An 8892-nucleotide genomic window follows, 5' to 3' on the forward strand; every position below is an offset into this window, starting at 1 on the left:
GCTAGAATTTGAGGAGGGACCGTAACAAGCTAGTACGAAAGAAGCCGATTAATGAGCTAACAGTAAGGCGTAAAGTAGAAGAATTCAGGATCGCGCTGCAGAACCGATATTCAGCTCTTACCGAGGAAGCCGAGCTTACGACACAGGAAGCCAGCGACAACCTTACACGCATTATCACGGAGTGTGCAGTAGAAGTCGGGGGCACGATGGCTAGACAGGATACTGGTAAACTTTCCCAGGAGACGAAAGATCTAATTAGGAAACGGCAAATCATGAAAATCTCCTCCCTAGCTGACAGAATAGAACTAGCGGAGCTTTCGAAGCTAATCAATAAGCGTAAGACAGCTGACATACGGAAGTATAATATGGGGAGGATCGAATACGCTGTAAAGAACGGAGGTAGCCTGATAGCATTGAAGAGACGTCTTGGCGTGGACAAAAATCAGATGTATGCACTTAAAGATAGGCAAGGCAATGTCATCACAAATAGGGATAAAATAGTCACAGTGGCCGAGGAGTTCTATAGGGATCTGTACAGTAGCCGGGACATCCAGGATAATGCCGAACGAGAAGGTAGTTCCGAGGAGATAGACATCCCACCAGTAACGACCGAAGAAGTAAGGAAGGCTTTCAAAGCAATGAAAGGGGGCAAATCACCTGGTGAGGATCAGATAACAGCAGACCTCTTGAAGGATGGCGGAGAAATTGTACTTGAAAAACTGTCAAACCTGTATACGCAATGCCTAATGACCGCAATGGTACCGGAATCTTGGAAGAACGCGAACATCATCCTAATCCATAAGAAAGGTGATATGGACTTGAAAAATTACAGGCCGATAGGCTTACTGTCAGTCGTATACAAGGTACTTACCAAGGTAATCGCTAACAGAATTTCTGCAACCTTAGATTTCAGTCAACCTAAAGAACAATCAGGGTTCCGTAAAGGTTATTCAACAATGGACCATATTCACACGATCAATCAGGTGATAGAGAAGTGTGCTGAGTATAACGAGAAAGCATTTGACTCGGTCGAAACCCTAGCAGTCATTCAGGCATTACGGAACCAGGGTGTAGATGAGCATTATGTAAGAATACTAGAGGATACCTACAATGGGTCCACAGCTACCATCATCCTCCATAAGGAGAGCAGTAAAATACCTATAAGGAGGGCGTCAGACAAGGAGACACAATCTCTCTAATGTTATTCACAGCATGTTTACAAGAAGTATTCAGAACGTTGAATTGGGAACAGGTGGGAGTAAGGGTTGATGGAGAATACCTCAGTAACCTCAGATTTGCTGATGACGTTGCCTTGCTAAATAACTCCGGGGACGAATTGCAAAGCATGCTTTCCGCACTGGACGAACAGAGTAGAACCGTGGGCCTGAAAATTAATATGCAGAAAATCAAAGTAATGATCAATAACCTCGGTACAACACAGCAGTTTGGGATAGGGGGTGAGGTAGTGGAAGTGGTAAGCGAATATATCTATTTAGGCCAAGTTGTGACCCCGGATCCCAACCATGTGGCAGAGATAATTAGAACGATCAGAATGGGGTGGAGTGCATTCGGCAGACATTCTCAGATAATGAATAGCAGCCTACCATTGTCCCTGAAGAAGAAAGTGTATGACAACTGCATCTTACCGGTACTCACCTACGGGGCAGAAACTTGGAGGCTGACTAAGAGGGTTCAACTTAAATTGAGAACGACTCTGCGGGAAATGGAGCGGAAAATGATAGGTTTTTACATTAAGGGACAAGAAGAGAGTGGAGTGGGTCAGGGAACAAACGCGTGTTAAGGGCATATTAGTAGAAATTAAGAAGAAGAAATGGAAAGTTTGACATCCACCTAAATGCAGCCATACGGCTACAAAGGAAAGCTATACAGCTTTCTCAGAAACTTCGCAGTTGAAGAAAAACTCGTCCAGGTCCTGCAGAATTCGAAACCGGGACTGCTTAACCGGAGCAGTCGCTCTACCAACTGAGCTAACCAGGAGGCTAGTCGTTAGTAGCGCGAAAGCGAATTGATCAACAACTCGAAGTGAAGGACAGGTGTTAATCGACCAGATTTAGGGGAAATCCCCAAGGTGGAGTAAGTTTCTGTGAAGGAAAGTTAGGTGGATGTCAAACTTTCCTTCACAGAAACTTACTCCACCTTGGGGATTTCCCCTAAATCTGGTCGATTAAGAAGAAATGGACGTGGGCAGGGCATGTAATGCGAAGGCAAGATAACCGCTGGTCATTAAGGGTAACAGAGTGGATCCCTAGAGAAGGCAAGCGTTGCAGGGGGCGGCAGAAAGTTAGATGGGCAGATGAGATCAAGAAGTTTGCAGGGATAAATTGGTCACAGTTGGCACAGGACCGGGGTAATTGGGGAATAATGGGAGAGGCCTTTGCCCTGCAGTGGGCGTAGACAGGCTGATGCTGCTGATGATGATGATAAATTTACTGTCTGCAAGGCAATAGAAGTTCGGAAGATTTCGTGGAGGTAAGAGCAGTGTCTTTATGTATGGTTTTGTACCTTCTTAAAATGGTTTAGAAAGTTTGAACAGTGGCAACGTGAGCGCTCAGCAAATAACGGGCCCCTTATAGTCCGTTCATAACGGCCAGCCGCCACTACGACGGGGCAAGGGCTCGAAGACTAAGCGAGTAGGCAGCGGTGAGGCTATTCGTTCTTAGTAACAAATCCTGCAATCGTTTGCTGCTGTTCGTCATCCCAGAAGACGGTATTCTACGCTGAAATTGTAGGATCTCGTAGGGTCTGTCGGTCGACTACCTTGTCCAATAAGTATAGAGGACGGCCACCAGGGGGCCATGCAGTTATGACGTGCCCCACATGAGCTCCCGCTTTGCCTCGCCGTTACCTCGAATTCTAACCTTACCACAGCCTGATTTTGATGTCAGTCGACGCCTTACAACTTCCGCTATCGGCTGACACCGGTATCTTCGTGCTACGACTACGTTCGGCGGAGAAAGCTGCCGCGACTTTCTCCTACTGGTGAGCTGGCCACGCTAGGCCTAACCCCGCCACTTCGCCTGTCGGCGCACCGCACACTCCGCCGCGCACGTGCTCGTGCTTGTCGCGCCAGGGCCAGCGCCGCAGTCGGCGCCTGGCGGGGGATCCCGCGTCGGCCATGCACAGCTCCAAGACGACCACTTTACCTGACGCTCCGGTCCTCCCACCCTCACAGCAAGACGCTCCAATGGCCACGGACGCCCAAGGTGACCCTATGGACACCCCAGCCGAAGGCGATATCGACCTTCCCGGAACTTCTTCCACTACCCCACACGACAACCGGTGGATAGAAGTACGCCGACGCCAACGATCCCTTGGAACCCCAACTGCCACCGATCCTCAACGCTCTTTACCCACCACCACACCACGAAGCAACCACCTACGATCGCCACCGCCACCAGCCCCGCTTCCGCCAGGAGACATCGAGAGTGCCTTTCGACCCCCAGGCGGATTGGACTTGAACTCCCACGACCCCCTCACCCTTGCCTCCCACCTGCAAACGCAAGCCTTCCTTCCTCCTCATCCGCAAGATCAAATCAGGCTACACCTGCGTACCAACTTCGTTGTGATTAGCACCCCTCTGAAGGACCGCGCCCGTCAGTATGCGGCGCTCAACAATCTCCGTAGCAACGCACGTGACGGCATCAGCAAACTCAGCTGTCGGGGCAGTATCCGGTCTTCCTTTGGACAGGAACGCTGATGACGTCCTCGGCGACCTGATGCACTTTAACCCCCATCCTCACATCCTCGATGCGCGCCGCATGGGCTCCTGCACACTCGCACAGGTTACATTTCATGGATCCACAGTTCCTTATTGGATACGCTACCATACGGTAACATACGCTGCACTCCCCTACAGCGCAAGACGGAAGCCTGCCCGCGCTGCTGGACCGTTGGACACCGGGCCGAAGTATGCCCCTCACCGGCAGCCGACAATCGCTGCACCATATGCGGAACTCTCAACCCTTTCGCGCAACACACTTGCCAGCCTCGCTGCATAATTTGCTCGGACCCTCGCCTGCCCTCCGACCACCCGCCGCCGAATCATCGTGGACCGCGAGAACCCAGCGTTTTCGGCACCCCGAGGCAATCCCTCGTCTACGAAGACGGCTAAGCTGACCAGCCGACCTCCCAAGACAGACTCGGGAACCCATTCCCAGCCATCCACCTTCATGGCCGCTACCAAGCCGCCCCCGCGGACATCGCCAGGGCGCCCCGTTGCTCAAGACTCTGCAGGAACCCCAACCTACGCCCAGGTGAGCGCGCGAGGGCAGACACCCCTCCGTCCTCCTCCGTCCCCCCAGCAGCACTTCCCCCCGCTCTTACTCTCTCAACACCGACCCACCCTTACAGAAAGCGATACCAGCAATGCCAATGGACAGTTACTCCGAACTCAAAAAGCCAACCCAAACAGGAACTAAAGAACATTCCTACGAACGCACCACCTGCCAAGCGCCAGGCCACCGACCCCACCACCATCCCACAATTTACCTCTCGCATACAAGCTTTGGAAACCCAATTAGAATCCCAAGCCTCTACCATCACCGCCATCTTTAAAACTTTAGAGAACCTCTCCTCCCGATTGTCCCTCATGCTAACTAGCATCCAAAATATAGCACTCTCCCCCCAACCCTCCATGCCCCAACTTCGGTCTACCCATGATGACTCGATCGACCCCTAAACAGTTAGTTATCTGGCAGTGGAAGTGCTGAGGCTTTAACTCCGAACGCGCACTTCTAACATACAATCACCAGCCTTATATAGCAAATATATAGCCTTATATACCTTACCATCGGCGACAATATATCCTTATCTTCGGCGGCCAGCTATAGCCGCGGCAGGGGTCGGGGGTACATCGTGTGGTTTGTCTTCTGGGGGGCGGTGATCTGGAAAGTCAGTGTGTCGGTGAATCGTGGCAGCTTTTCAGTAGTGTATGAGATCATGATCATGGAGGGTGTATCACTGCTCTCACTGTATACGGTTGCCACGTCTCCAGCCCTACAATGAGTGCAGTGCTAGCTACCTCCTCCCTTCTGGGCCTTGTCTGGGTATCCGCCAAACCAAGTCGTTCGGAATTCGGCCCTTTACGAAGATGTGTATATTTCGGGCACGTGAGGCTTTGCGTGCTGCCAGTAATGACATATGGGGCAGGCACTTGGCGCCTTACCAAGTGCCTTGAAGGAAAACTTGGGTCCCCCTAACAAGCAGTAGAAAGTTAGTGAGTTTTTTTTTTTTTTTGCAATTTTAAAGTAATCACGAATGTCAGAAGCAGAAAGATGAAAGGTCCGGAGCTAGGGTCTAGGTGGTGTTGACCAGGACCCGACTGCGCATGCGTGCAGGGAGGGCGAGGAGGTTGCCCCTCAACGGAGCGAATGCGCGGGCATGGCCAAGGCCTGCTCGCGAAACTAATCCCCCCTACCGGGACGAATGTGCACCTGCCTAGTGGGGTCACGGCCTCCGCGATCGGCTTCCGGCGGCGCGCCGCCGGCAGCCGATCGCGGAGGCCGTGGTGGGGTCCCGCCAGCCGCCGCCGTAGCGTTAGCGGGCGGTACCCGCTATGCTAAAACTCTACGGGAGCACGGGAGCTTTAGGAGTTACGTTATATATGATCAGCACTGGTTGGGAGAGGTCAATGGCCGCGTATATGCTTGTGCATATCCCATCGCACCGCAACCTATATACTGAAGGAGCCCGTCGTTAAGTTCGGGCTCCTCATTTAATTAATGAAAGCCGCGGGTAGCTTATGTGTCGGCGTTGCCTCCGCTTGTAGCTGCCATGCTGCGTTCCGTTCATGCAGCCGCAGGGACGCGAAGCCGGCGGCCGCCGAGAGCACGGCCGAGAGCATGCTTTGTGTTCCTTCCTTTTGTGTGGCAAAAGACGGGGGTGCTTAGCCCGAGTACTTCTGTTGTGTTGCTATGCGGTCAGTTCGACCGGTCTGTATCAGCGAAAGGCAAATGGGTGCGCAGCAGTGAAAAGAGTTTCGGCGCGTTCGTCGAAGTTGACAGCGGACGGGAAAACTCGGAGGCTCACGCTACGGCGGCGGTTTAGCGGGACCTGACTGCGCATGCGTGCGCGGGAAGTGCGAGGAGGTTGCCCCTCAGCGGCGGGAATGAGCGGGCATGGCGAAGGCAGGCCCGCGGAACTAATCCACCCCACCGTAACGAATTTCCTCTCCCCAGTCGGGCCCCGCTACCGGCCGCCGTAACGTTAGCGGACAGTACCCGCTATGCTAAAACTAGTGTCAAAAAGGCGCGCGGCGCGGTCTTTGAGGATTTTACGAAGCCGGCGTAGGTGCTGTTGGTTTATGGGTCATTCGCCTCGATGCTCGCCTGGGTTTGAAGGAGCCCGTCCCGGCAGTCAGGCAGCGGGCAGCGGCATCCCTCAGTCTAGGAAAGGGATTAACTTACGACTCCCTTATTGTGCCAGCGCGCGCGGGGACAAAGGCGAGGCGGGAAGGCGAGTTCCTAGGACGTTAGCCGCGCGAAGATCTCTCTAAGCGTTCCGCTTTTGCTTTGTGCAGGTGCCGCCCGCTTAACTTCATGGTTCGACCACTCCGCGCGGTCAGTGACTTTAGGTGGCAGATGTCCTGTATTGGCTTGTCGGTTGCAAGAACGTGTGCGGGAAACGCACTATGAGTGCATGAGAGAGAGAGTGTTGGTTCATGTGACCGCCGGTGGGGACATGCTTAGGATTGGTTGGTTCTTGTGGCCAATCAGTGGTCCATATGAATTATGTTGAAAAGGGTTTTCGCTCTTTCTTGAACGCCCCCTTTGGAGGCGTGGTTTTTGGGATCAAAACCCGAGTGTCAGGTTTTGTCCAGGGTCGGTCGGTCGAGGGGATCCAGTTTAGTATAGATTATGGCCGAACAGGATGCTGCGGGCAGAGTGACAAAGTAACCGTAATTCTGCCCTGATGTAAATACTTGGAGTAATGTAAATAGTGTAAATAAACCTAATATCCAGCAAGAAAGGCAGTCCTCATCCCTCAAAGCATCGCACGTCGGTCATCGGCGCGAGCCGAGATCGTCCGGCCTCTCGTCTCGAGCATCAAAAGAACCTAACTATTTCGTCTTCACCATACACCAAGAAGATGGAGAGGCAAAATACAACTCCCGTTAACTGTAACGTGAGGCACGATTGAGCCAGAACGGCATCGTGTAGTTTGAGCGGGAGGCAGAGGCCTTTGTTGAAATACCACGTTTGTGTGCGTGTGTGCGCGAGCGCCCGTGTGGTTGGGCGTGTGCGAGAGCGCAATGCGTTGGCTCACAATCGGAGTATTTTGCGTCGCATATGGGAAAACTTTTTTTCGCTTGAAGAATGCTAGAAAGGAAGAAGAGCTATAGCCTAAAAATGCATTCAAATTGCGCGCTAAAACCGTGTGTACCGACAGCTCACTGGGCCGCCACATATGTTTTGTATTGCCATCAGACAAAGCTTGAGGTCGTCATCCTTATTGCCACGGGCTTGGTATAGCTACGGTACGCTATTAATTATAGCACCAGTACAGGCGTAAGGGCGTCGACTTTTAAATGCAGAGCATTTCTTAGCCTCGCCTCTTCCTGCGTCGGACGGCGTCCACAGCTCCGCGTCCGCAGCAGGTGCGCCTCTCCTCCTTCCCTCCTCTCTCTCAACAGCAGCTGGCGCGCGCATGCGTCGTAGTCAGCCCGTTCGCTCCGTCGCGGTCTCGGCGTAACAGGTGCGTGATAGCAGCGCGGTGGGGCGTGGAAGGGCGCGCGCTGCTTGCGCATGCGCGCTCTCCCCCCCCGTACTGCTCTCCCTCTACTGCGCGCGCTGCAAATATAAAGCGGCTAGCGGTCGCTCGTGCTTCAGCCACTGCGTTGCTCCTTCCTTCCTTGGTTGACGCTCGCTCCACCCTAACGCGACTTTGCTCTCTCTACCCCAAACCAACACCTACGCAACTACGACCCAACTACCCACCGTAACGCGACTTTACGCGGCGTTAACGACCCCCAATGCTCTGCATTTACTCGTGTTCCCCTCGCGGGAAGGCGCGGGAATTTTTTTCTGATTAATTTTTTTCCTGTGCGCGCGTCCATGTAAAAGAAAACAGGTATTTATTAGACCACAAAAGAAGAAAGAACAATAACAGATAAACAGGGGCTTATGGTAACCCGAGTCGTTCTTTGAAAGACAGACCATATATTATGCTAAGTCTAAGCGCTACCAAGCCAGCAGCTTCTACGGTACTTTTTGCAAGAGGCTTATTCATAGTAACAACGCCGGCAATTTTGATAAGTTTCCGGGCTACTATTCAACCATTAAACTGGAGCTATCATGTTTACAGTTGTCCTACTCACTTATTTGCGCCATTTCTGCCCACGGATAAACGTTTATTTTTACTGCCAAGGACACTCCTGCTACTCTTCAGCTCTTTTAATTTTTTTTTAGCAGCAGCGCACCTTCTCTGCTTGCTTCAGTCACCCTTTACACTTGTAAAATGTCTTGGAAACTCCCCGCGCTCTTGCCAAGTTCAAAGGCAGAAGTCGTCGAATAACCCTAAATTGTGGCACCACCAAAGGCAAGTACGCTAAAGGCAGTCACTTGCCTCAAGTGACGGCCATTTCCCTCGTATCTCACATAGCCCACGGCTCGCGCCACGTCCGTTTCTTCCGCCGCGCGGAAGAGTTGGCTGCAGTGATACATCTAGCTGAATCGGGTGACATTTCATTGGAGGATAGCAGCTACCGGAGGCTCACGCGCTCACGCTGTGGCGGCGGGTTACCGGGACCCGACTGCGCAGGCGCGCGCTCGGCAGGACGAGGGGCTTGCCCCTCAGCGGAGCGAATGCGTAGGCACTCGGGGAAATCGCGGCCCAATATGGTCACGTGAACGCCGAACTTTTTATCCTTCCGGC

The sequence above is a fragment of the Haemaphysalis longicornis genome, unplaced genomic scaffold, assembly GCF_048455015.1.
Source record: "Haemaphysalis longicornis isolate Haplotype H1 unplaced genomic scaffold, Haemaphysalis longicornis Haplotype H1 scaffold_10, whole genome shotgun sequence".
Lineage (NCBI taxonomy): Eukaryota > Metazoa > Arthropoda > Arachnida > Ixodida > Ixodidae > Haemaphysalis > Haemaphysalis longicornis.